Below are 21,192 nucleotides of genomic sequence, written 5' to 3' on the forward strand. Positions count from 1 at the left end.
AAACATCAATTGTGACAGAAGGGACTGGGCTGAGTCAGATCACCCACACAGCCTAATGGCCTGATTTTCAGCGGTCAGTACTAAAGAGTCTAAATTCTGCCCTTGACTCAGAACAACACAATGCACTCTCTTCCCAATACTGATGGCGAAGAGAGGACCAGCCACCAACTGCACTGATATACAAGACCACGTTTATGGGATAGGACGTCATCTAACATCTCTTGTAGATACGATTTATAAACAGGGTTTCATTCTTGTTCCTATTCCTCTGCAAGGTTATTTACATTTTAAAGAAGGCTTTTGTCACTCATATTTCTTACACCCCTAGATATTACTATGGACTTTTATCTGTTTCTTATCACATTCAACCTGTCTCCTAGTTATTTGTGTCTGCGTTTTATTTTCTCCGGCAAACTGTGAACCCTTTTGATATTAAGGTCCAGCTTGTAATCATCTTTGCTATCCCTCCTTGTACCTTAGCTCAGGGCCTGAAAAAGAGACAGCTTGTATCCGTGCTTGGTGAACTGAGTTGAAACACTTCCTTTAAGCCCAGCAAGCAGGGCCATCCCTCTGGGTAAAAGTCTGCACATAAATTAAATTAATCAATGTATTACTGGTTTTTTCCCTCCCATGTTAACTCAAATTGTGCCATATTATTAGCTATGAGGGAATTCTATTTAGGAAAATACTCTCCTATAAATTTCTGACTTTGTTTACAAATACATTTTATACTTCCAAACTTAGCTAATGTTTCAAACTCTTTAATAATAGCAAATGAAGCAACTGACAAACAACTAATCTCAAAAATATACAAGCAACTTATGCAGCTCAATTCCAGAAAAATAAACGACCCAATCAAAAAATGGGCCAAAGAACTAAATAGACATTTCTCCAAAGAAGACATACGGATGGCTAACAAACACATGAAAAGATGCTCAACATCACTCATTATTAGAGAAATGCAAATCAAAACCACAATGAGGTACCACTTCACACCAGTCAGAATGGCTGCGATCCAAAAATCTGCAAGCAATAAATGCTGGAGAGGGTGTGGAGAAAAGGGAACCCTCCTACACTGTTGGTGGGAATGCAAACTAGTACAGCCACTATGGAGAACAGTGTGGAGATTCCTTAAAAAATTGCAAATAGAACTACCTTATGACCCAGCAATCCCACTTCTGGGCATACACACCAAGGAAACCAGAATTGAAAGAGACACATGTACCCCAATGTTCATCGCAGCACTGTTTATAATAGCCAGGACATGGAAACAACCTAGATGTCCATCAGCAGATGAATGGATAAGAAAGCTGTGGTACATATACACAATGGAGTATTACTCAGCCGTTAAAAAGAATTCATTTGAATCAGTTCTGATGAGATGGATGAAACTGGAGCCGATTATACAGAGTGAAGTAAGCCAGAAAGAAAAACACCAATACAGTATACTAACACATATATATGGAATTTAGGAAGATGGCAATGACGACCCTGTATGCAAGACAGGGAAAGAGACACAGATGTGTATAACGGACTTTTGGATTCAGGGGGAGAGGGAGAGGGTGGGATGATTTGGGAGAATCACATTCTAACATGTATACTATCATGTGAATTGAATCGCCAGTCTATGTCTGACGCAGGATGCAGCATGCTTGGGGCTGGTGCATGGGGATGACCCAGAGGGATGTTATGGGGAGGGAGGTGGGAGGGGGGTTCATGGTTGGGAATGCATGTAAGAATTAAAGATTTTAAAATTTAAAAAATAAAAAACTAAAATTAAAAAAATAAATAAATAAATAAAATAAATTCAGTTAAAAAAAAAAAAAAAAAGTAGATTCTCCTTATCCAGACTTCATCACTAAGCAACCCAGGGATTTTGAGGATTGGTATCATATAAAGAAATCAGGAGGACTAAGGCAGCTGAGCTCAGTTTGGATTGTGTGATTTGTTCATCACATGGCCTTGGGCAAGGGGCACGTGTGTGTCTCAGTCAGTTCAGGATTGAAACAGTTATAATCATACCTGTGCTGTGTGCTTCACAGGGTCATAATGAAACTAATGAGCTGATTGGTGTGAAAACACCTATAACCTGCAGAGCTGTGTGTAAATAAGCAAGTTTATGGGAACTAAAGATGGAAAGGATTAGATATGCTAATGTCCCCATGTCGCGGTATTTCAAGACTGTTTCACTCTAGGATTCAAACAACCTGACCAAGACTGGCAAGCCCATGGGGCAGGGACAAAGTGGTCTAGTTGTAGGGAAAATAACACAATTCATCCTTGAGCACACAAGGATGTTCCAAGGACAGGGAGTTGTGGACCAAGGTGGGGGCACCTGCCAGTGTGTGACTTATCAAGCTCTTGGCTTGCCCCTCTCCCATAAACCACAATTCCAGAACTCTTAGGAGAACCCTAGGAAGTAGAAGATATAGCAGCAAGGAACAAGAACAACCAAAAAAAAAAAAACAAAACATTCCACTGACATCACTGTGAGATTGTGTTGGTGAGGAAGCCCTGTTCCCATTCCCGTGTTGTAACGGGTAACTCCAAGGGGAAATGGAGGCCCTTTTCTTACTTCAGCGTGGGAGAGGGAATGAGTTGGAATGCAGTTAGAGTTCCAGAAGATACAGCCTTGGCTGGGCACACTGAGGGCTTCAGCGCTTACGGAAGGAGTCAGGGCAGTGGTAGCACCTAGGGTGGGTGCACCCCATTTGGGGTGGCCATGCCCAGCAGCTGCTGCAGCAAGAGAGCACGCACCTATGAATGAAGCAGGGTGCCAATGGCTCTGGGAATGATGGGCACTAACGGCCTTGCCCTGGACATCACTGTGCTCTCCTTGAAGACAGGAGGCAGCAGTGTGGTGTCCCTGCATGAGGGACACTAATGTATGGTGGGCTTGGCATCATTAGCAGTTTTGGCATCATGGCAGTTTTGGAAGGCATGGCAATAACGGCACCTGAAAGGATTGGTGTAGCAGCATGGTAGCTAGAATAAATTTCATGAACTAACGGGAGAACACCATAAATATCAATTACAGAAAACTGAGAGGGTACATGTTATGCAAGTGGTGGTGAGAATCGAGGCTGGGGACACCACCAGTGACACAGGTGATAGGAAGAGCTGAGTGTCTATATTGCTTCAGATAGGAAAGGATTACAGCCCACTGTCAGCATAGCTTCAGAAGCATCCAACGATGCCAGATTATTGAAATAGAGGGACCTGTCTGCTGCCGGTGTGTTGGAAATGCTAGTAAGGAATGCGGGGGCCCTTAGAGTCTGGGTAGGAGGTGGTTATCTTCAACGGTAAACAGGATGGGAGAACGCTTTTCCTGTTTCTTCCATTTACCATCCCCAGAACCACAACCTTCTCTGGCCCAGGCAAGCACCCCCTGATACCTTAGAATTTACATTTCACAGTGTTAAAACAAGATCGGATGTAGATAATTTAACCCCAGGAAGCTTAAGCCAGGGACAATCAAGCAGGGATTCAGTAAAAGAGAACACCAGGCCTCTTTACTTCTTTACCCTGGGACTTTATTTCTGAGCCAAGAAGATAACACATCTTAATAGCAAGCAGCTGAGTTAACTAGATAAAAGGTTTCATAAACAGTTAGTGAAATCTTGAAATCAGAGAAACGGGAGATTCACAGCCTTACTTTGCTTGACTGGATCTAAATGTACATCACTGAAAGCAACAGAGAATGAGATGGTGAGATACCCAGCACTACTCCCACGAGCCGATGCACGTGAGCTTCCGTTCATTCATTCATTCCACAGATAGATATTGAACGCTACAGTTTCCTCTCAGCTTGTGTCTGAGGATAAGAGATGCCAGAAGAATCAATCAGCTAAAATGGATTTAATGATCTTACAAGATAATGATTACATTAAACCAGTGAGTATGTGGTGCTATAAAAGGCCATTTTTCTGTTCTACTGGTCAATAGCGAAGAAATAGAAAACCTAAAAAGCTTAGATCCATAAGCAAAATAATGGTACTAGGAATTAATATAAAAATGTACAAGATGACTTAAAATGAATAAAATTGACATGTGGTGAAAGGATCAGGATTATAAATTGTGGTGATTTATGTGGTTAAAGCTATGGTTTTTCCAGTAATGTATGGATGTGAGAGTTGGACTATAAAGAAAGCTGAGCACTGAAGAATTGATGCTTTTGAACTGTGGTGTTGGAGAAGACTCTTGAGAGTCCCTTGGACTGCAAGGAGATCAAACCAGTTCATCCTAAAGGAAATCAGTCCTGAATATTCATTGGAAGGACTGATGCTGAAGCTGAAACTCCAATATTTTGGCCACCTGATGCAAAGAACTGACTTACTAGAAAAGACCCTGATGCTGGGAAAGATTGAAGGCAGGAGGAGAAGGGGCCGACAGAGGATGAGATGGTTGGATGGCATTACTGACTCAATGGACATGAGTTTAAGTAAACTCCAGGAGTTGGTGATGGATAGGGAAGCCTAGTGTGCTGCAGTCCATGGGGTCTCGAAGAGTCGGAGATGACTGAGTGACTGAACTGACTGATATGGTTAAAAGGAAATGATAGGCAAATGAAAATAGAAAAATTCAAGAAAAGGGAAGAAAAGTTACTTGATGGGAAGAAAGAGGTCTAGGAACCTTTTAGGAAATTGACTTTGGTGAAGGGAGGGGATAGAAGTGAGACTAGAGGGACTGAGAGCCTGGGGCACATGGTAGGGGGCTGTGGGCTTGTGAACTACTGCTGGCCCCCAAATGCATCACCTATAACCAAAAGATTTTAAATAAAGTACACATTCAAGAAAATTCCAATTACTGTGGCAGCAGCTAGAAAAAGGGAATATCAAAGGAAGTATCGAGGGGGAAAAATGATTGATTCTGAACAAAGGAAAATTAAAGATCAAAAGCAAGAAGATAAAGGAAATCATACTGGTTTTGGACAAAGACTACACGCATTCCGAACCTATAAATAGATAAATAGGGAGCAATTTTCTGAAAAAGTTAATGAAATGGAGCAACAACTGAGATATGGAAAATAATGATTATGTGACGATGGGAATAAAGCCAGTCAAATGCTACCACATCAATTAAGGAAACAGCAGGCCTCCAAAGCAGAGACAAAAATAATACAACTTCTGAAGACCCAACATTTACAAGACAACATGAAAGAACCAAGAGAAACATGTGCCTTTCATTACTAATCTGCCTTTATGAGAAATATTACCAAAAAATACTTTTAAAACAACATGAAAATTATTCAAATTGCAAAGCAAATTCTTCAAAGCCCTGTGCATTTCATCAGAGCAAGTTTCACTCTGCTCCAGTGTGATCTCTGGGCCCTGGGCCCTCATTTTTGTGGGTGACCACTCTGCAAATGGTGATACCAGCTCTGTAGATGTTCAGGCCCTCCAGTGGACACAGAAGGGCCGTGGCCTCTGTGTTCATTGAACTCTCGTCTTGACTCCTAGCTCCCCTCAGGGAAAGAAGGAATACTTTTACTTATTCCTTTTCTGGCTCCCGCCTCCCAGTTTCTGATACTAATGAGTAATCTGTCCATGGAGCCCATCTCTAGACACACCTGCTGAGCACACAGTTGGATGAACAGTTGGACTGAAGGATTCAGTGTCCCTGACGACCTCTTTCTTCCCAGTTACCAAACCAAGGCAGATACTAATGTTCTTTCCGATGTCATTAATTAGCTGTGCTTCACTGGCTGTGAGTGGTACAAATGAAATTTCGTCCTCAAATGTTCACTCTCTTCCTGGCTTCTCTCATTTGTTTTGACATCTGTTTATTTCCTCTGCATCTTCGGTGACTAGCAGAGTTCCTAGCTCATTGCCAATGTCAGTAAAGTTTTGTCGAGTCAATAGATCTTCATATACTGACCTTCCTCCATGTTAAATCTGCCACACTAACCCCTGCCTCCACCTGTTCCTTCTCTGTCAATTTTTCAGGCTCTTTCTTACATACACTGTCTTCAAACCATGGGAGTCTCTGAGCGTTTTGTCTTAAACCTTTCTCTCATCTCATTTTATATTTTTGCCCTTTCCTTTTTATTTTCTTTTAATCCTGTTTATGTTTTAGCAGAGTGAAATACTTAACTTCAAGGCAGCGGATAGCTCACCAAAAGATGAAAAAACAGTGAATGCTTTTGTAAATCCAGATCTCAAGATCTTATTTAATTCCTCATCGGTACATCTTCTTTGAGTATGATTTGCTAGAAGTGGGTAGGGCTTCCCACAAAGCTTATTTAAAAATAGCAAAACACAAACTGAAATAGCATACATATTTATAAAACATAGTATGCAAAATAAATATAAATATTACAAGTTAAAGAAGATAGTAACACAAATCTGTAATTATAACTGACTATAATTTTCTACCCATTTATAATTATTTCCAGTAAAAATAATTCTAGTTTTCTGTTTATGCTTGTCATTTCTTCAACCTATACTAAATTTTAAAAATTTAAGTTATAGGTTTCTGGTAGTGGGTTTAATAGCTCCTGATAGTGTATGTTTGCTTTGTAATTAAAAACAAATTTATTAATGTTATACATGAGCATGATTTAAAGTGTCAAATATGTCTTCAAAATTTCTTATGAAAACCTACAGTCCCTGCTCCCCTGAAAATATTTCCCACTTCTCATGTATGTGAGTGTTCTATTGTCATAACAAATTATCACAAACTTGGTGGCTTAAAACAACATACATTTGTCACCTCCCAGTTCTGGAAGTCCAAAATCTGACATAGCTCTCACTGGGATATAATGAAGATGTCAGTGGGGTTGCATGCATTCCTGGGGGCTTTAGGGGAAAATCTGGTGTCTTGCTCATTCAGGTGTTGGCAGAATTCAGTTCCAGGTAGGTGTAGGATGGTTGCTGGCTGGCAGCCCACAGCTGCCTGGCACCCTGATCCTTAAACTAGCCGCCTACATCTCAGAATAAACCACAGGACTCAAGAGCCTTCTCATCTTGCCATCTGTCTCTCTCATCTCCTGCTTTTCTTGTCTACTTTTAAGGATTCATGAGCAGATTGGGCCCACCCTGATAATCTAGGATAGTCTCCATTTTAAGGTCCTTAAACTTTCTCATATCTGCAGTTACTTTTGCCATTTAAAGTAATGTTCATGGATTCCAGGAATTACAGCTTGGGCATCTTTTAGGGTAGGGGCGTTATTCTGCCTACTATATCATAGGTACCCATATTCAGATCTTCTAGATCATAATTATCCTAGTATCTCTAAATAGAAACATTTTTTTTTTTTAAGTTTCTGTAATTGTGTGCTGTGTGTGCCGTGCTTAGTCATTCAGTTGTTTCCGACTCTTTATGACCACATGGACTGCAGCCCTCCAGATTCCTCTGTCCGTGGAAAATCTCCAGGCAAGAATACTGGAGTGGATTGCTATGCCCTCTTTCAGGGGATCATCCCAACCCAGGGATTGAACCCAGGTCCCCTGCATTGCAGCAGATTCTTTGCAGTCTGAGCCACCAGGGAAGCTTGGCTTCTAATTATACAAGATGAAGATATAGCCACTGTTTTCTACTCAGCCTCCTATAAAATACATTCATTTCTTGTCCCTTTATCTTTCTTATTTGGTAAAATTAAGATGTGATCAAATATAGTTTTATATTGTTACTTTATAGCTGAATTATGTGTTATACTATCATAATTTTTTTCTGCCAAAACAACTTGTTCGTTAAATTTCCTCTGTGTTTCTCTCTCACTTATATCAGACTGCCTCCCAGTTGTGTAAATTCCTTTCCTGTCCTGTTTCTTCTAATCATGTTAGGTATTGTCAGTTCCATCTCCTAGTAAAACTCCCAGGATTTTCTGGCCTGTTCAATTTGGATTTTTTTTTTCTAAGTACGCTACCCAACTGTATTATGGGAGTCTTCCTGTAGCTACATCTTTAACCTTCTTTTCACTTCCTATTGTGTAGGTTCTCACTTTTTTTTCCCCTTTATTTCAGCTGAATACATTCTTCAGGAACTGCTTGATTAAGAATGCAGGGGAAGCAGAGTATTTTAGACTCAGGCATCATTTTCCTACCCTCAAACTTAACTGAGAGTTGACTGGTTTTAAATTTTAGTTGGATGTTATTTTCCATCAGAATTTTGGCCTAAACATTTTGTTGGCCATTTTAAGCTTGATCAATCCCCCTGCTCACATAGCCTTCATTATCCCTGTCCTCAGTGGTGTTCAGCATCCTCCAATCTAGAGTGTGTATGCTCAATGACTCAGTTGTGCCTGACTCTTTGTGACCCCATAGACTGTAGCCCACCAAGCCCCTCTGTCCATGGAATTTCCCAGGCAAGAACACTGGAGTGGGTTCAATTTCTTCCTCCAGGAGATCTTCCCCACCTAGGGATCAAAACCATATCTCCTGTGTCTCCTGCACTGGCAGGTGGGTTCTTTACTACCTTCCATTTTATTCTATCCAGAGGCAGAAAAAAAATAGGCTTCTGCAGTGAGCAAGGAGTTGCTTGGAATGGAAGGAGGAACTGGGAGCCTAACTGCTTCATAAAATTTTCTATTAACCACCCTGTTTTTAACTGTATATTCCCACCCTTCAATATACATACACGTATTCTGGGTACCTAGTTCTTCAGATTCCAGAGCCTTGGGGATTTTGTAAATGAGGATATTTCACTGTTCACCCGGTGGCTCAGCTGGTAAAGAATCCACCTGCAATATGGCAGACCTGGGTTTGATCCCTGGGTTGGAAAGATCCCCTGGAGAAGGGAATGGCTACCCATTCCAATATTCTGGTCTGGAGAATTCCATGGACTACAGTCCACGGGGTCACAAAGAGTTGGTCACGACTGACTGACTTTCACTTCACTTCCACAGGTTAGGATTTAGCATTCTCCAACCAGCTAAGGCAATTAATACTGACTACTTTCCAGCTGTAAAATACTGTTGCTATTGTATTCACTTCTGTTCTCTTTACCATTGTCTTTTGTCCTTTTATAATTGCTTTACAATTGATTTTTCTATCTTTATTTAGTTTCATTATGGCTGAATTCAGTTTGTGTGATCAGCTGTCTATCTTTAAATGACAGTCCCCATCAACTTTTAGAGTTCAACTATGTTTTTATTACTGTTGATAGGAATGTCAGAGTTTCTATTGTAGATATATTAGCATATTTGAGGTCTTCTTTTAAGTTGTCTGTTTCCTACAGGACAACTTTACCTAAATATTTGGTCAAATTGTAGCTAAAACTCAACTGGAAAACTTCAACATATTCTTTCTAGCCCAATGCTTCTTCAGGCCTTCCCTTTATGTCCATGGATATCCTATTTTCCATGTTCCCAAACTTCAGCCAGGTTGCCATTTATGCCTTAGTTCAGTCTGTTAGTAAGGCACATTGATTTTTTTTTTCTTCATGGCATTTCTCAAATGTGACCTTCCTATCTCTCACCATTTCTTTCTTCCTTGTCTAGGCTTTTGTTATACGTTAATAGGATTATTGCAAAATAGCATATTGGCAAGTTCTGTTCTCTCCCATCCTTCCCTTCTCCTCCTTTTCCCCTCCCTGAAGACCACTGCCACCATGATAGTTTCTACCTGCGTATTTGCCCTCCCTTTCTCTTTGGATCAAATTTAGACTGAATTGTCAATGTCTGGATATAGAAAACACTCAATAAACACTTGTGAAGGGAGCAACTAAATGGCATACAAAGATCTCTATCAGAGCTTTTCACTTCGCCTAATGACATTTTCCTCTAACTGAATAAGGTGGATCCTCTCTGCTTGTCATGACATTTCTCCCCGTTTCCTGTGTAAATCCTCGTTCCTACCTTAAGCTTGACCTTCCCTTAGTCTTTTTACCTCGCCACCCACATTTGCACTTCCTTGATGATCTACTTTATCTCTAAACACTCAAGGAATCTTGCCCTGAATGTCAAGAAAATATGGAGCTGGCTGTCTTTAAAAAATGTTTGTCCTCTGCTGTTTTGCCTGCATCTGCATTTTCTTCCTCAAACTCTTTGAGGGCAGGGATTACATCTACCATTTCTCTCAAACTTATCAGTATGTACATGAATTGGCCAGTACAAACTGGTATATTTTAATCTCTTCCTACAAAAATATCCTTATGCAAAGATGAGTAAGGACTTCACTCTAAGTCATGTGCTTAAAAACTTTGTCATTTCATTGAATATGCCTAAGTAATTTTTTTTTTTTTTTGCTTAAACTGTGACTTATTTCTGTCAATGTACTGAGTCCAAAATTTGACTCCACCACTTATTACTATTACAGCTTTGGACTAGTTACTCAGCTTTTATATATATCGGTTTTCTCATTTTTAAAACAAAGATGGCAGTTGTTTCAATCTTATTGTTGATAGGGGCAAATAAATTAGTTAATCTGTGTAAAGCACTCAAGACAGTGCGTTAGTTGCTCGGTCGTGTCCGATTCTTTGCGACCCCATGGACTGTAGCCCGCCAGGCTCCTCTGTCCATGGGATTCTCAAGGCAAGAATACTGGAGGGGGTTGCCATTTCCTTCTCCAACTCAAGACAGTGCTAAGCAGTTATGAATGGCTCAATAAATATTAGCTACTATTTCAAAAAAGATTATTTATTTTCCTCTGATAATTGCATTACCTTAATGCTTCAGAAATACGAACCATATTTATCCTGTGGTTTCAGAGAATCAGGGTGGGGCCACACAGCAGACCTTCATATAACAGAGTTGTTGAATCATCAAGGCAACCATGGTGTGGTCCTGCTTGGAGAGACTGAAATCCGACAGTCGGAGCTTTGTCCCACATCACAGAGGAGCAGAGAGCCACATTTCCCACTGCTGTAGCCTCAGTGTGGCCATCTCAGCCCATGGCCATCTCCACTCTAAACACGTGGATCTAGATGATGGTTGTCCCTCAAAAGATTCCACGTAATGATACCCCTACACCCTGTATGCCTGGATTTGGCTTTTATTTTAGGATTTCAAGAGTGCCCACTATAAAGAAGAAACACTTCTGTCTCATGATCAAACCTGGCTCTTTTATTATTCAGAGTGTCTCCAAATTATGGTCCAGTGTTATCCCTCTGTGACTTTCAGGGGTAGGTTTTAGATTAAATCTTGGAACCTTGGTGTTGCAGTAAGAAGTGAGGAAAAGAGAACAGACGGACTAAAAGGGGATTAAGATATTGTTTCATTGCTAAATCGTGTCCTCTGTTACAACCTCATGGACTGTAGCCCACCAGGCTCCTCTGTCTATGGGATTTCCCAGGCAAGAATACTGGAGTGGGTTGCCATCTCCTCCTCCAGGGGATCTGCACAACCAGAGATTGAACCTACATCCTCCTGCATTGCAGCAGATTCTTTTACTGGTGAGCCACTGGGGAAGTCTGCCTGAGATGTAACCCAGAGTGCTGTAAATTACCTCTACTTGAGATTTGCTTGTCAATGCATATCTGCTCTAAGTATAAGTGCTCTGGTTCCCAAAATACTTCTTCCTTTTCATGTCCTTTGATAATCTCATTCTCTGAGATATCTCAGACTGGTATGAATGGGTAAGTGTCCGTTTAATTCTCTAAAGTTACATTCAGTGATGTCATTTTAGCAGATTAAGAGGTGTTTTAGGAAGCGTCAAGATCGTGGCACATGGAGAAGCCACCTGATTCCTGGAGGTAGAGAATGATGTCTCTCCTGAAGAGAGAAGCATCTGTCTTGTCCACTTATCTCAGCACAGTGTCCATTTGAGGGAAACGCTGTGGTCTGACTGTTATGGAACTCATGTGTCCTTCAGGATCTTGTGCTGCAATGAGAATTAGGACAGGATATAACACCAGATTATGAGTTCATTCAGGGCAAGGATGGCTGAAGCCAATTGCCAACTTGACTTTTTCTAAAGGAAGCCGTGTGACTCGGGTGCTGTCTCTGGGTCCTTAGTCCTAGAGCCCTTCTATAAGGCCAAACTTGAACATAGGAGGGAGGTGACTTATCTGAGATGCTCCTTCTTCCCTCTCTGCTCACTGGTGGTGCCCTAGTACTTTTACCTTCTGCTTTAACCAGATATTCTCCCAGTCACTGCCCAGTTTGCCTTGGGCTCTTTTCTCTATGAATAATCTTTCACTAAAGAGATTCGAGGGAGCAGCTTGAGCATTCCAGAAGACTTTTTTTTTTTCAATAGGGGTTTTTGTCTACCTACCTACTTCTTCTGTCTGCAGTAAGGTAGTTGTAAAAGTGGCAAAGCATAGGTCTTTGGTGGTTTCTGTTTTTCTGCTTGGCCTGAAATTCATCTCAATGGCTTTTTTTTCCCCCGTAAATGCTTCCCCTTTTAAAACTGGTTAACAATAGGCATCATTGAGAGAGCATGCCTGAAGCCTCTGTGCATATGAAATCAATGGAAAACTCACAGCAGTCTCCAAGGACTCTTTTTAAAACCACCTCGGACCCCATATCTCAGAAAGAAACTCAAAGAAGAAGCTAAATATCATTGCCATGCACAAGGCATTTCACTACTTGCTACTTTAATTTCAAAAAAAAAAAAAAAAAAGAGAGAGAGAGAGAATACAACTCTATTATAAGGAGCACATAGTCTATTATCTCTTGATAATAACCTTAAATAAATGTCAAACACAGAGGTCTAAAATTATTTCTGGCCTCATGCATCACTTATGTTCTATGTGATGGCCCTGCAATTGACTAAAAATAATGAAATGTATTCATTATGCAGAATTGTGTGTGTGTTTAACTCTTCCAGACCTTGGTGCCCAGATACCCTCTCTGATAATGTTAAGACTTTGCATAAACGGAAGGGCCCCAAGTGAGCCAAATTATAATAAGATGCCTTTTGTCTCCCTTCTTTCCTTTGTTTGCCACCTCCCTTTGATTAGCAAGTCCTGTTCATTGATCTTCATCAATCCAACCTAAACCCCATACCCTTTCCTCCTCATCCTCATCTGCTCCATCTACATCGGCAGGTATGTCCACTGAATTTCTGCTCCGGCCTTACTGGTTTTGTCTCCAGTCCCTTCATACTACTACCAGAGTAATTTTTTTTTTTAACCTGTAAAACTAGGCTTTTATATTCCAACTTAATTTCCCAATGTTAAAGCTAAACTTCTTTATATTTCAAATACAAGCTTTTATGATACTGCTCCTGCCTATAAGTCTGTTTTGCAGCACAAACCTATAAATGCTCCCTAGTTTAGCCATAGCTATAATCTTGTAGGTGCTTGAACACTCCATTCTGCTCCATGTCTCTGGACTTCTGTTCATTCTATCCCACCTGTCTAGAATCCCTTTCTCCTCACTGTACACCTGCTTATCTCCTTGAGGTCCATCTAAGGTCACTAAGTTGTCACCATCTCCACCAAGACTTCCTACACTGCCTATGAATCTCTCTGAACTCCTTTTTGTTCCCAAAACACCCTATATGTCAAACAGTCCTAAACTCATCTCCGCAATGTCCTTTTTGCTCGCCCTTCTCTTTCATTTTCTTTACCAAACTCCCAAGCCCTTCTCTAACCTCCTGTGTCAGAATCTGGGAATGAGGTCCAGGAGTTTGTATTTTTGTTTTTTAATTAATTTTTAGTTGTGCTGGATCTTTGTTACTATGCGTGGACTTCAGTTGAGGCGAGCAGGAGCTACTATCTAGTTGTGGGGTGCGGGCTTCTCATAGTGATGGCTTCTCTTGTTGTGCAGTACGAACTCTAAGGTGCACGGGCTCTGTAGTTGCAGCTCGTGGGCTTCTGCTTGCAGGCTCTGGAGGGTGGGCTCAGTAGTTGTGGTGCAGGGGCTTCATTGCCCCTTGACATGTGGGATCTTCCTGGACCAGGGATCAAAATTGTGTCCCCTGCACTGGCAGGCAAATTTGTAACCACTGAACCACCAGGGAAATCCCTCTCTTCTCTTAATAACTGGCTGTATTTTAAATCTCTTCTGGGAAATCAGGCTATCTTTGTAGCCCTAGGATTTAGCATAATGTCTTTAGCACATCTTGCACCAAATTAATGTATTTAAGTGAATTAATGGGATGGACTTGTACTTTTAAGAGATAAGTGGGAATTTATGTCTTTAAATAAACATTGTCTTTCATGACAGAATTTTCTTGGAAGTGAGAAAAACCTCCTTAATCCGGTGAGGAAAACCCCAAACCTGATGGAAACTCCTCTTTGGGGCCTGCTTTTGGAGCCCAGTTATAAATCACACAAGGAAACTGGGCCCAGCTTCACTAGCACATGGCCAGTGTGGCAGAAAATGAACTCCCAGCTTTATCACCCCATTTGACTCATCAGAGTGGCCTCTGAGTGACTTTTGAATGAGGTTGAATTTTATTTTATTTATCTATTTTTGGGGGCAATAAAAGATATAGTTTGCTACACTTGAAGATTTTTAAAAATCCCTTTTTAAAGAGGGGTCTAGACGTATTATAAACAAAGATAATATCCTTGAGATACATATATTATCCTTGGATAACACACAGTACATATCCATATTCTTGGATAATCATACATAGTCCTGTGGGGACTGTTGGAAAAATTGATCTCAGTTTTTGCTGGAGACATTGTCTGCCCATTTAGTAGTCATGTGACATGGAGGTAGCTTGGGCCTGGTTACAAAAACATGACAGTTTAAATTCAGAGGCTTTAGACTTGATTTCTTACCCTGTTGCTTGCTACTTATGTGGCTTTGGATAAGTCACTGACTATAGGAGAAAATGAATTTCAGATTATTGTGCTAAAACGAAGACATGAACATTCCAGAATGTAATAATCAAAGTATCTATTATCATGTAATTTATTTTTAATGATTGAGTGTCTACTAGAAACTGGGTCTTCCCTAGTGGCTCAGAGGGTAAAGAATCTGCCTGCAATTCAGACCTGAGTTAGATCCCTGGATGGGGAAGAACCCTTGGAGGAGGAAATGGGAACCCACTCCAGTGTTCTTGCCTGGAGAATTCCATGGAGAGAGGAGTCTAGCAGGCTACACAGTTCATGGGATTGCAAAGAGGACTGAGCTAAGCGACTAACACTTTTAAACTAACACTATGAACTAAAATTTTCATGATAATTTTCTCATTTAATCCTCTCAAAAGACAATTCATAAATAAGGAAACTGAAGCTCTCAGGGAGATCAGAAAATTTGCTCAGGGTGACACAGGTATTACAGAGTAGCAAAATGCAAAATTTTTCTCTCAATCTGATTCCCTAGCTCATATTCACACTCTTTTCCCTTTTCTCCAAAATTATCACCAAATCTGGACCCTCTAGCAGTATGGATTCAACATGTTGATGAATTTAAATTTTGGACTATTTCTTTGTCAAACTGTAATCATATAAATCAAAGTTTTTGGTGGACCTTATTGGTGAACACCTTATCTTATATACATATAAAATTCAACACAGACATGAACTTACTCTAAAAGTTCAAAATACACTGTGTAACTCCCCTGGAGGTCCCTTTGAAACCTTCAGTTATCCCTTTCAGTTATCTGGAGATAACTGATGGATCTCCAGAAGGGAATGGCATTTTCATATTTTTGTAGAGCTGTCATGTGGAAGAGGATGCAGATGGATTCCAGAAGACAGAAGTAGGACAATGGGATGGAACTCACATGGAGACACGATTAAGTTGAATGTGAGAAGGAAACAGGTGACCCTCAGGTCAGCCCACCAACAGAGCAGGCTGCCATGTAAGACGTGGTGCTTCCTGTCAGCGATGGTGTTCAAACAGAAGGTGAAAGACCTCTGTCAAGGATGCCATGATCACTAACCCAGGGGGATGTTGGATCTCTTATCCTGTAAGGTCCCTGATAGTCTTCAGCATTTGAAATTTCATAGGAAACCCAAGACTGTGGTGACCCTGCCATGCTCAGAGGACCATGCCTCTGCCAGACCAGATACTCAGTAACTTAGAGTAAGAGGGGCTCTGGGCAGGTCCTTCAAGACACAGACGATGGCAAAGACGATGTCTCAGTGTCTCTCCTAGTTTTTGCCAGAAACAGAAATACCAATGCATAAGTCTGTGCACAGATTAATCATCAAATAAAACAGCAGCAGCTTCTTCTGTCATTGATATTTGTCAACATAATACTTGCACATTAAATGGACAATGACTGCTGGAAGTGGTGTCTAAAGATTCAAATGACTTTCTTTAACGGCACTTATAACACCAGTCCTTGTGTATACATTTATTTATTAATCTTCTCAACAAAACTGTGTATGTAGGTATTATCCTTGTTTAAAGATGAGGAAACGGAGGCTTCAAGAGCTGTGTCGTCCTCATTGCTGAAAAGTAAAATGATAGGCATAAAGATCACAGGAGACAAACTGAGAGAACCCAAAGTGGTTCCTGATAGAAAGCTATGGAAATCTGTTGCATAAAATAATAGATGACATGTCTCCATTTGTATGAACAGCTTCTTAGCTCTCCACTTTCCAGAAGTTGGGATCACATCTTTAGTCCCACCTTTCCTTACCCATCACTTTCTTGATCAGTGGTCTACCTTTCAGTTCCTGCTAGTAAACCTCAGTATCTCAGCCACTGGTCAGGGCTGATAGGAGCTCCCAGGTAATTATATCTGGCCAGTGTTTGCTGAAGTTTATTCTCAGTCTGGTGTGTTAAATGGTATGTATTCAATAGACGATGGGAATCTCTGTTGGAATGATCCCTCCCCCATGTCAGTAAAAAAATAATATCTGAATATGCACTGAGTATTAAATGATATAAAATAAATATTAAAATTGAAAAAAAATCATTATGGTTTTGTATCAAGGATGATCCAGAGGGGATTTCTAAAATTATCATCTTCCCCCACATTTCCTCATATCTCCTCAAATAAACTTAGTCATTAGAGTCTGATGTTTTTGCATTTAAGTTTGTGCCAACACTAACCTGTCAAACATAGCAGGTGGGTATAAGGATTAGTAGGTAGTTCACAAAATAGAATAATAAACAGCAATGAGAATGAATGAGCCATTGCTACATGCAATGGTATGGATAAATCTCAAGAGATAATGTTAACCAGAAGAAATCAGATATAAAAGAGTACATGGTGAACAGTTGTGTTTGTGAAAATGTAAAATATGGTGTTTAAATAAGAACGATAACCCTTGTAGAGTAGGTATAGGTGGAACCCCAGTAGTACTTTTGAGGTTCTGCTGAGGTGTGTTTGTTTTCCTTGTGCCAGGGTTTAAAATTTCACTTAACATTTATGAGTTTGCTAGCCCAAGTTAGATCGTTCTGGTTGCGCATGGGGCGTTCCTGCCCGATTCTTACAAAGCACTGCAGCCTGCACCTCCCGCGCGTCCCTGCCCTGCCCCCACTTCCCAATGGCGGATGCAGGCGTCTGTGCTGCTTTTCCGCTGGGGGAGTTACTATTGGGCTTGTAATCTGTTGGTTTTAATTATTTATCTATTTTTCCTTCCTGTTATGTTGCCCTCTGTGTTTCCAAGGCTCGCCACAGACTCGGCAGGGAGAGTGTTTCCTGGTGTTTGGAAACCTCTCTTCTTAAAATTCCCTTCCCGGGACGGGCTTCCCTTCCCGGGATGGAGCTCCCTCCCCACCTCCTTTGTCTCCTTTTTCGTCTTTTATATTTTTTCCTACCTGTTTTTGAAGACAATGGTCTGCTTCCTAGATGTCCATCAGCAGATGAATGGATAAGAAAGCTGTGGTACATATACACAATGGAGTATTACTCAGCCGTTAAAAAGAATTCATTTGAATCAGTTCTGATGAGATGGATGAAACTGGAGCCAATTATACAGAGTGAAGTAAGCCAGAAAGAAAAACACCAATACAATATACTAACACATATATATGGAATTTAGGAAGATGGCAATGACGACCCTGTATGCAAGACAGGAAAAAAGACACAGATGTGTATAACGGACTTTTGGACTCAGAGGGAGAGGGAGAGGGTGGGATGATTTGGGAGAATGGCATTCTAACATGTATACTATCATGTAAGAATTGAATTGCCAGTCTATGTCTGACGCAGGGTGCAGCATGCTTGGGGCTGGTGCATGGGGATGACCCAGAGAGATGTTGTGGGGAGGGAGGTGGGAGGGGGGTTCATGTTTGGGAACGCATGTAAGAATTAAAGATTTTAAAATTTAAAAAATAAAAAACTAAAAAAAAAATTTCACTTAACATTTATGAATAGTTTTTTTTTTCCTTAATGAAGGCTATATTTAAATAAAGAGTTTACCCAAAATTTTTAGACAGAGGAGACCACACCCAGACCTCTGGTATAAGTTCCTGGGAAGCAGGTGATTTGCCTGAGTGTGTGGTAAGATCTTCATGTAGAGGACTGACAAAGGCTCCTTGACAACATCTTATCTGCCACACACACTCCAAACACTGGAGGATCTCGCTGGTCTCATGACCTAAGTGGCAGAGGTGCCAGTCTGGCTCTCTTGGCTTCTTGCCAGACCTCTCTTGCTCTGGGATCTTGTTCTGAAAGCCTTCTAGGCTCCTTGGCAAATAAAATAGAGGAGCATGCTAATTGAGGTATATATTAACTCTGAAACCCAAAAAGACCCACTACACATTGTGCCCCGTTTTAGTAAGAGGAGCAAAATGCAGCAACTTATCCTTCTTGATATACCCTAGATCGCCAGACCCCAGGTTTCACTGAGTTGGCAGCGGGCCCTTGAATTTCTGTGAGATTTATTTCCCGTCCTCTGGTGCACATGTGCCTTTCAGTGTATCTGCACAAGTTCCTACTTTTGCCCACCAGGTGCACTCAGTGTGATACCATCAGTTAAAACAGAACTAAAAAACTGGATTTTTTTAATGGTAGAAAATACACACAAAAGGAATGTAATGTAAATTACCTCTAAACTCATAAGAGAAAAGTTTATACACACACATGTATATGGGGTATGCTGCTGCTGCTGCTATGTCGCTTCAGTCGTGTCCAATTCTGTGCGACCCCATAGCCGGCAGCCCACCAGGCTCCCCCGTCCCTGGGATTCTCCAGGCAAGAACACTGGAGTGGGTTGCCATTTCCTTCTCCAATGCATGAAAGTGAAAAGTGAAAGGGAAGTCGCTCAGTCATGCCCGACTCTTAGCGACCCCATGGACTGCAGCCCACCAGGCTCCTCTGTCCATGGGACTTCCAGGCAAGAGTACTGGAGTGGGTTGCCATTGCCTTCTCTGATATAGGGTATATCTGTCATATTTTGTAGTGATTTTCATTTAATGTATTATGACCATCTTTTGTGTCATTTTTCTCCAATATGATTAATGTTTACTTAGCAATTACTATGTTTAAGACACTATATTTACCTTGACTATCTCATTTAATTCTCTCAGTTATTCTTGAGGGAAGGATCATCAGTACCTTTATTTTTCTGTATAAGGGAAATGTCTCATTAAATGTGTAACTTTGCCCAAAGCCTTGAAATTACTAATTCTTTGTAAAGTGAGAACATATTTAACTTTAACATCAGAAGCTAAAAGTTGCCTGGTCTGAGATCAGAAATAAGTACCACTTATTCCCACCATATTGCCTGTTCCTTGTAGTCTATGGTACCTGCATGCTGCACCCTACAAAGTAAAGGCTCTTAAAGATGCTATGGTCTAAATTATGACATAGGACGGGAAAGTCAGTCTTGGGTGGAACAGTGATGATATATGGCTGGCCTTGCCAGCTCAAAGTCAACTTTTTCATCTTTACTGACAAATATAGAGAAAAAAACATTAATCAGATCAATTGACCCATACTGGTTCCCACAGTATGTGTTGATTTGTTCCAACAATGAATCTGTATATTCAGGTGAAGTCATCATGTGATTAAGCTTTTACTAATGATTGTCATCTCCAAGATCAGTTAATCTTTGGCTTGGGCGAATTGAGTAGGGGTGTAGAAGGACCCATGTGTCTTTCAGTCCTTTCTGTTACCACTAATCTCTGCAGTTTCTCTGGGTATTGCTTTGGTTTACTACTTTGATAGAGGGAAACAGAATATTCTCCACTTTACTTTTGTTATACTAATAGCCCACATCTGGAACTTGCTGGTGGTCCAGCAGTCAAAACTCCACACTCCCACTGCAAAGGGCATGTGTTCCATTCCTGGTTGGGGAACTAAGATCCTGCATGTCACGTGGTTTCCAAACAAACAAAAAAGTAATCCACATCCTCCAGGTCAGTCTGTATGTGGAGTATTCTACAAGAATCTGGTAAAGTAAACACAGAGTATGAATAGTGACTGTTTGGGTCCACTCTGAGTCTGAACCCAACAAAGTTCCATTAATCATCCCACCTTCATAAGCCTCTTTCCTCACTAAAGTGGGATTATGGATCTCTGTGAATGAAAGTCAATTCATAACAGTGTCAGTGATCCCTGGAAAGTGTGATTACTTTATCTTGCCCATTGCATTATCACCTGGTAAATAGTTAAGCCACAGATTCCTCTGGGAAAGGCCAGGGGAGGATTTACAGTATAAATATAGACAGTATGGAAGCATCATTTCTCAAGGGGTCTCAGTATCCTCTTTCAGTCACTCTGTGTCTGTGAGTACTGGGAATTGATTGACAGGACATGACTGTTTTTTGTGGTGACTCAAGTCAGACTTCCGTTCCTCAGACCTAGAGATCCTTCATTTGACATAGGTCATCACTTTTGAGTCCAAATTTCAGTCCACCAACCAAGCAAGCTAGTAGAATCATTCCAGACAGTTGAGTTAAAATATTGAGTCCAGAATTTCTTTAGTAAGCCTATGTGAATAAATTTGATTCAATCTAATATTAGATTCTTTCCATTCTTATCCAATAGTCTTTGGTCCTATTCTCATACACATGGATTTGGTTGATTTAAATTGTAAAATTTATGTACTTATTTGGGTATGTATTATACCTCTTCACTGGTCATATAGCTTGCACCTCATAGTGTGTGACTCAGCTGCTAGAACCCTAATCTGATTATTACTAAAGGGGTAACAAAAGGTGCTGAGGATACGTCCTCAGGACAATCAGCCGGTAGGTAACTCAATTCCAGGAGGGGCCATTAGAAGAGCATTAAGCAGGGGAAAACTAACCTCCTCAGGCTACTTGGCAAACTGTAGGGATTAATGGTCACCAGCTTACTGAAATCACCTCATATGGCCTCAATGTAATTTTCAGAGGCCCTCTTATGTCCACTCAGCTCCTTAAGTTTAATATGAGAGCTTACAAAATTGAGAATTTAATGTTAATTCAACCATCTGTAAGATTAAACTTTGAGTTTGGTTTTCGAAAAT

The sequence above is a fragment of the Ovis canadensis genome, chromosome 3 (assembly GCF_042477335.2).
Source record: "Ovis canadensis isolate MfBH-ARS-UI-01 breed Bighorn chromosome 3, ARS-UI_OviCan_v2, whole genome shotgun sequence".
In the NCBI taxonomy this organism is placed as follows: domain Eukaryota; kingdom Metazoa; phylum Chordata; class Mammalia; order Artiodactyla; family Bovidae; genus Ovis; species Ovis canadensis.